Raw genomic sequence first — 8997 nt, 5'->3', positions numbered from 1 at the left:
CTTTTTTGGTCCTATAATATGTTAGAGCTTTAAAGATAGTAATATATTTACACAAGGGGCATTCAAAGATATGTAGTGTAGAAATTGTGCCCCAAAAGTCATAGCAATCTCTTCCTCTTATGGATTTTTTATTTGACATGTACATTACTTTGCAGTTGGATAACAATACCTATTCCATATTGGTGTAGGATACAAAACTTCGCAGCACAAATATAGACTTAGCAGTCTTGATTTATTCATTGGAGCATATGCATATTTTATACAAAATAGCTAACTTAGTTCATATATATTAGGATCTCAAACATGTTCTGAGACTTCTAATAGAATGGGATAAATGTATTCTACTTGTAAGTTTGGTACTTCCCAACACCTCATTTACATTGTTTTATTTACATATACTATGATGTAAATATTCTAACATCCCCCTCAATTAATTCAGACTCTTAGAAGTACAAGAGAGAGACTTGGAATTCCTCAAGATTCTCACATGCAAGTGACTTGGTGAAGATATTTGCACATTGATCTTGAGTGGAGAAAATTGGAGTTGCATGTTGTATTGTTGAGCATGTTTTCATTTGAATTGGTATTGAACCTCGATGTATTTTGTGTGCTCATGAAATAGTGGATTGCAAACAAGTTATAAAACACCTTAATTGACGCACTACAAGATCGTCTGATGTATTTGTGGTACACCCAATCTTGCAAGTATGTGATGTAGCTTCTTTGCAAAGAGATCCTCCTATTGTGCAATATTTTTCTTCAGTGGAAGATTGAGAAACAAATTTCCACTTCTTGTTCCCCCATGACATAGGACTAGATCCTAAAAAGAAAACAAATCTAGAGGTGGATTTCTTGTCATCAATGGAACCTCCACGATTTGATTTCATGTATCCTGTCAAGAAGAAATAATCATTTTTCTTGTATTCTAAGTTGTATTGCATAAGACCATGAATATATTTCAATTCATTTTGTTGGTTTCTAGTGACTTAGCTTTGGTTCCTGTGTGAATCATAAAAATTAGCAAAAAACATAGTTAATTTCTGGCCTAGTGTATGTTAGGTAAATAAGGCTCAATCATTTGATGATAGAAAGTGGCATCTACCAACGATGATGGATCAAACCAAATGAGTCTCACCATGATATCCCAAGCCCTATACTACATGTGGCTACCCAATTGTTTAGATTGGCCACATGTTCTTTTCTTTAATTTTGGTCTGGCTTGGCTTCTCGCCTACTATTGATGCTTCTCTCATAGAAGAATTGAAGCCAGCTGAGGGCGAGTCAAGTGAAGATGATGTAGACAACATTCCTCTACATTATGCAAGCAATTCTTCGAAAGCAAGCTTAGTTGCTGGCCTACCCGATATGTTAAACATTGATTGGAGTTTTTTTTTTCTTCTATTGCATCATTTAAGCCATGCATGTCTATCTATTTTTGTAATTTTATATACATGGTAGGCTCTTTACTTCATTTGTTTTTCCTATGCGTTGTTTTGATAAAAATATGCCCTATATTCTATGGTTTATAGACTGTGTCTTTCTTTTTCATTGGACTTCCTAATAATTTGTAATTGTGATGTTTGTAGACTTTGTGTTTCTTTTACACTGAACTTCCTAATAATATTTAATTGTGATGTTTATGTATTGTGTTTCTTTTACGCTGAAATTCCTAATAATATGTAATTGTGATGTGAAAGTAGTTGGGATGTTCATGAATATTATTTCATTAATGTTGTTGATTATGTTTTGCTACAATCTTCACAAAACTAGTTGAGAAGTGTTTTCGTAATTTGTCTCAAATGCAGGGCATTATAACACAAATCAACAATGTTATTAGCGCCTCAATAATTGTCAACCAAGAATTCAAAACAATAATATTACAACATGAACATGTGATTGTGGAGCTCCTGATGTAAAATTGCACTTCAAAATTAATACGACATGTCCTTCCTTAATGTTGGTTCGATGGATTTTGATCTACACCCTTGTTTGCATAATTTATTGCTACATTTGTTTCCAAAACAATCAATGGCTTACAAGACTATGCAATATAGGGTTAGAATGTGTTTATGTTGTTGATGATAACATTTCTTCTCTAGGTGCCTTTTCCTAGAAGCTACTTCATTTACCTGATTAGGAGTTCCGAAGGGGAAGTATAAAAAGCACCAATAATGTAGTATATTGACCTACATAATGATGTTGGCAGGGACTTGTTGCCTCTGTATCCAATCTTGTTTCAATGTTGGAGAGTAAGCATAGAGTGTAGTTGATCCAGATTTAATCATAAACGCAACAAATTACAGAGGTAACCATAACACAGAGATGCAGCGGAAATAATACTTCATTTCATTAATGTAAAATATTGAAATATTCTTAAAAACATAATTGGAAATAAACCAGCTAGGGCAATGGTAGCTCATCTCTGAGAAGAGATGTGGTGGCTACATACCTCTGAGCTGTGTTACAATGAGGTTCGAAGGCCTATTTATTGTTGAGAAACAATGGAAAACCCTTAACATCCCAAAACCTAACCCTAGAAGATGAAACGCCAAATTGTGGGCCCCGTTTGGGTAAATTGCTACATCAACTTCCCAAGGTCGTAACTTTGGCATACGATCTATGTTTGATGCGCACGGTATCTCGTTAGAAATATCTATATGAGAAATACATCTTTTGGAAGAGCAACATTGGTTCACGGACCATGTTGCTCCTAGTTTTCTCAAAAAAATCGTTTAGGGTCTCAAAACAGCTCCAGAAGTTCAGGACCCTAAAAATTGCTAAAAATAGTAAACTGGGCTACAATTAAGGAAACTGAACAGTTGAAAGAAACAATGGTGGGGGTCCAAGTGGACTTGGTAGGTGGCCACCAATATCCACCTAGATCATTCCTCCCCCCTTAGGAAGCAATGGTCCCCATTGTGTTGAGTTCCTCCATGAGATGAGGAAACTTCTGTTGAACTTGGTCCCTGGTGAGCCACTTGCCCTGGTGAAGGAGTTGGCCTACTTTGACAACTCGATACAATTGGATATTCTGTTGGCGAGTGTACTTGATCTGTGTGTCCATGATCTGATCAGTTGCAGCTTGTTCCCTGCAATCTGGATTTAACTTTGTGGGTGTGAGATGTTCTGCAATGTCGAATGTGTCTAGTAATGGTGGAAAGTATGGCCAAAGGCGGTCCACATTGAACACTGGGTGCAGACCAAGGAATGGGGGAATGCTGAGCTCAAATTCATTGTCTCCCATAGCCTTGGTAATGGTGTAAGGACCATATCAGAGTGGTTTTAGTTTTTGATAGGCTCGAGTAAGGCATTCCTTTTGCAAATGCAACCAGACTTTGTCACCCACCTGAAACTTGTGTGGCACCCGATGTTGATCATGTCGCTACTTGTACTAGGTATTTGATTTCTCGAGAATGTCATTGACATGCTGGAAAATATGTTGGATGTGCTCAATGAAGTTGTTTACCTTATCTGTTTCGGACTGGACATGAGCCAAATCTACGTGATTAGCTGCAAATGGCATGGCCACATCAATGGGACATGGTGGCTGGAATCCCAAGCCAACTTGAAAAGGGATATGGCCAATTGAGCTGTGGAGAGCCCGATTGTAGCTATGATGAACATAGGGGGCGCTCTTGTCCCATGTGGGTGGATGCTTTGAGTTGTACATGCGTAGAATGTGTACGATCATCCTGTTGACAACCTCTGTCTGGCCATCAGTTTGAGGATGGAAAGTTGTGAACTTAGTGAGTTTGGTGTCGAGCATCAACCAATGACTGGACCAAAATGTACTGAGGAACTTGTTGTCCCGTTCTGAGATGATAGACAGTGGGATCCTAAAGTGTACCCACACTTGTTCAAAGAAGAGTTTAGCAGTGGCTTCTGCTGTGATATTCTTCATTCAAACCGCCATAATGGCCATCTTCAAGAACCTGTCAACGACCACAAAAACATAGTCGTTTCCATGCTTAGTGGAAGGAAGGCCTCACATGTAATCCATGGCGATGGATTCCCAAGGTCGACTAGGGGTAGGTAGCAGGGTATAGAGGCCTTTCTTCTTGATGGTTAGTTTGGCAATGGCACATGCAGTGCATGATCTAATGTACTTCTCGACATCCTTTCAAAGATTCGGCCAATAGAAATACTTCTGCAGCACTGCCACCGTTTTCTCGACCCTGAAATGTCCAATAGCCCAACTGTAGTGTGCTTCTCAATTCATCTTAGCATGCTCGCTTGAAGGAACACAAAAGTGACCCAGGTGGCATAACAGGGCATCCTGGAGGTGAAAATCTAGAACATGATGACCCTCCAAGAGTGTCTGGTATGTGTGGCCGAATTCTAGGTCGCTTTTGTAGAGAAGTGGCCAATCATAAGTCTCATGCCCACAGGAGTTGAGCACAGTGGTTAACGCCATGATCGGTGGTCGACTGAGGCAATCTGCAACATTATTGGTGCTACCCTTCTTATACTTGATATTCAAATGGAATTGTTGCAGGTATGTGGACCACTTCTGATGGCGATCATTCTGCAAGTTCCCTTGGGTCTGTATGAATTGCAGGGGTTAGTGGTCTATGTGGATGACCGTTTCCTTCCCCAAAATGTAATTCTTCCATTGTCGGCAAGCCTACACAATGGAATACATCTCTTTGTCATAAGTGGGATACTTCCAGACTTTGTCTAAAAGTGTCTCACTGTGATATGCCACTGGATGCCCATGCTGAGTGAGGACTGCACCAATAGCATAGTCAGAAGCATCTATCTTGACCTCAAATGGTTGTTGCAAGTCTGGTAATGCGAACACTGGTGCCATGCAGAGGCAATATTTCAACTCTGTGAATACTTTTTGTTGAGATTCAGACCAAAAGAATTTTGCTTTCGCTCCTCCCTTGATGACTTGACTCAAGGGCCAAGTGATATAAGAAAATCCCAACACGAACCTGCAGTAGAAGTTGGCAAGACCTAGAAAGTTGTGGAGCTCTGTCAGAGTCATTGGAGATGGCCAATCTCGAATGACTTGGATCTTGGATGGATCCACATGTACCCCCTATTCATCAATAATGTATCCCAGATACTGAACTTGGGTCATGCCAAAAGTGCATTTCTCCAAATTGGCACATAACTTGTGTTGCCACAGTGTTTGGAGAACCTGTCGGATGTGGTGGAGGTGCTCTTCCCAACTCTTGTTGAAGATCAAGAAGTCATCCAAGTATACCACTATAAATGAGTTGGTGAATGGTTGCAAGATGTCATCCATGAGCCTCATGAAGGTTTCAGGTGCGTTCATCAATCTGAAAGGCATAACCAACCATTCGAAAAGGCCCTTCTTGGCTTTGAAGGCAGTCTTCCACACATCAGAGGGTTTGATTGGTACCTGGTGATATCCTGACTTCAAATCGATCTTGCTGAAATATTTTTTCCCCTTCAGTTGGTCCAAGAGGTCATCAATCCGTGGGATCGGGTACCTATTACGGACAGTGATCTTGTTTAGTGCCCGATAGTCAATACAAAGTCTCCAAGTCCCATCCTTCTTTTGTACCAACACGATCGGGCTCCCACAGGGTGATGAACTTGGATGGATGTGACCTTTCTATAGTAGCTCCTGAATCTGCCTCTTGATTTCATCATTCTCCAGAACAAAGTGCCGATAGATTGGTCCATTAGGCAGCGACGCACCTAGGGTCAGATCGATGGAGTGCTTGACCTGACAGTGCAGAGGAACCCTTGCGGGGGAGGTGAAGATATCCTCGTACTCCTCCATGACCTTGTCCATCTGTAGTTGTCGTGCGGAGGGTCCCTGTCTGGAGGTTGTGGCCACCATCTTCTTCTTTCCTTGAGGGCATATCATCAGGAAAACAAATTTCCTAGTTTTGGAAATGAGCTTACTGCATTGTTTTGTAGTAATCAAAGAGATGGTAGTAGGCAGTGCTACCTCCGGTATCTTATACAACTTATTTCCCAAAGTAACAATAACAGCACGGGGCCTTGATTCATACACAGCATGTTGCTTCCACAAGTAAGGTTGTCCTAATAATACATCACAAACTTCAAGGGGAGCAATGTCACACAATACCTCATCTGTGAAGGGCTTGATGTTGTATGGAAGGTGACACTGCTGGCTCACGCAAAGATCCCATCCTTGGTGAAGCCACCCGATGGTGTACAGTTGTGGATGTGCAGTGGTTGGTAAGCCCGACCACTTCACGACCTCTGCCGAAATGAGGTTCTTTTGGCTCCCATTGCCGACAATGAACTGTAGCAAGGAGCCCTTTACCGACATCTATGAGTGGAAGAGACACTCCTCCTCCTCTGGATCTTCGGGTTCCTCCTTCTGGATCTTCATGGTGGCAACAGTGGCGTTGGGCTCCGCATTGATAATTTTCTTTCTTTTGTCATTCCCCTTGTCGGGTTCTGACTCAGAGTCAAAACATGCATCTGATTCTGAAACTTTTAGCCCAACCACCAGTCACTGTTTGGCCCAACACTCACTTGTGTTGTGAGTGGAGCTCTTGTGGAACTCACACCACTTTCCTGTGTCCTTTTTCAGCTTCACAGCACTGTTCTTTGCTTGCAACTTTGGCGGGTTGTCTTGGGCTGCCCCACCTTGGCTTTGTCCTTTGTTCTACGGTTTGGGGGCACCTTTCCCTTGCTTTGGATTCACAGATCCAAAGTCTCGCTTCTTCTGTTTAAACTTTTGCTCGACCTTGATGGCATATCGGTATGCCGTGCCAAGCGAGGGGATGTTCAAGAATTATATTTCTTCCTGGATGTACTTGTGTAGGCAGCCACGATATTTGAGTACCAAATGCTGCTCTGAATCCTTGATACCCAACTTTGTGCGAAGGGTATGGAAAATATTGGTAAACTCCGGCACATCTTGGTCCCTTCCCTGCCACAGCGTGGTCCACTTTATGTATTGATCCTCATAACTTCCGATAGGGTAGTACTGCCCCTTGATGGCATCTCGGAATGAATCCCAAGTGGGTGCAGCTGAAAATAGTGAGCATGTACTTTCATCCTTCTACTCACAGTAGGTTTCCCACCAGTCCTTGACGTGGGGGGCTGCTTTGAGAAGAGCGAAAATAATCTTTTCTCGACAGGAAAAATCATGAACTAACCCTCTAGCAGATTTAACCATTTATTGACAGCATCTGCATCTATTTGACCCTCAAATATGGGGATTTCAAAATTCACTTGTACCTTAAACGGTGTGGCATTTCCAGAGTAGCTGTTGGAAGCCGATGCATCGCCCCTGGGTAGCCGCTGAAGGATCTGGGCAAAGTTGTCCATCATCATGTTCCTTTGTTGCTCGATGGCTTCTTCGAGCAATATTTTGATAGGATCTCCTACCTCCTCGTCTTTCTTTTCATCCGCCATGGGAGACCGTTGGGATTTGTGAGGCTGGTCTTGCAAAGTTTCAACCAGTTCAAGCCCTAACTCCTTATATCTTGACCTCGTTGGGGACATGCAAAGGAAATTAGAGAAAAAGAAGACTACTCTAATACCACTAATCCAGATTTAAACATGAACGCAACAAACTATTGAGATAACCATAAACATCGAGATGCAGCGGAAATAATACTTCATTTCATTAATGTAAAATACTGAAATATGCTTACAAACAAAATTGGAAATAAACCAGCTAGGGCGACGGTAGCTTATCTCTGAGGAGATGTGGCGGCTACATGCCTCTGAACTGTGTTACAATGAGGCTCGAAGACCTATTTATTATTGAGAAACAATGGAAAACCCTTAACATCCCAAAACCTGACCCTAGAAGATGAAACGCCGAACTGTGGGCCCCGTTTGGGTAAATTGGTACATCAACTTCCTGGGGTTGTAACTTTTGCATATGATCTCCGTTTGACGTGCACAGTATCTCATTAGAAAGATCTATTTGAGAACTACAACTTTGGGAAGATAAACATTGGTCCATGGACCTTGTTGCTCTCAATTTTCCCAAAAAACATCGTTTAGGGTCTTAAAACAGCTTCAGAAGTTTAGGACCGGAAAAACTACTAAAAATAGTAAATTAGGCTACAATTAAGGAAACCAAACAGCTGAAAGAAACAATGGTGGGGGTCCAAGTGGACTTGGTAGGTGGCCACCAATATCCACCTGGATCAGCAGTACAAAACCCCAATGCCATACGTAGAGGATTTATTCTAAAGGACAATAGAAAATAGGTAGGAATTTTCTTCCTTTTTATTAAAGAAGTAAATGTCATTTTATCATGTGCATAAGAAATCATGTGGGGGTTTTTTGTTTCCTCTAATCTTTGAGTACATGTGAACACATGTTCAAGTTAGTAGATTTCGTTGTTGGCTATTTTTTTGCTTATCGTCTTTATTTTTCCCACTCTAATCCTATTCTCTATGGATTTTTTTTGTTATTCCCCTAGATTGATTCTATTAAGGTAGAGAAGAGATGAAGTGTATTTTTGTATTGTGTAGTTATTTTTGCTTTGAGGTTCATATCTTCACACCCTTTTTCTAGTTGAAGTACTTGTGGGAGGACGTAGTTATCATTGAGAGGTAGAGAGTGCTTTGTTCTATCCATGTAATTACATAATTGGATAATCGTGCGACGGTGTGGAATTGGAAGGGTTTGAATGCCCTTTGGATATTTTGTTGGTTTAATGGATATTAGACAAACTTTGTGCTTACAATTTTAACATTTGTTTAATGGTTACATTTTAGGATAACTGTTGTTGATTGTTGTATTTTCACATTTTGAATTAATTAATATTAATGAGAAGCACTCCCAATTAGTTTTATAGGCCCCATAGCTAATAGGATTCAATCATGCAGTTAATTATTCATAATTTCATCATATATACTCACTATTTTTTAGTTTTTGGCTTGAAAATCAGTCTTTTAGAGAAATATTTTTACGCTGTCACAACAAATTTACATGACTCATAAGGTGAGAAATCAATCTTTGGTGTAATTGCAAATTTTAGGTTTGATAATTATAGGTCATTTATAGGCTATATATGTC

The sequence above is a fragment of the Pinus tabuliformis genome, chromosome 4_1, assembly GCF_031772625.1.
Source record: "Pinus tabuliformis cultivar Carrire ecotype Pingquan chromosome 4_1, CPIR1, whole genome shotgun sequence".
Taxonomy (NCBI): Eukaryota; Viridiplantae; Streptophyta; class Pinopsida; order Pinales; family Pinaceae; genus Pinus; species Pinus tabuliformis.
This window is presented reverse-complemented; position numbering follows the sequence as displayed.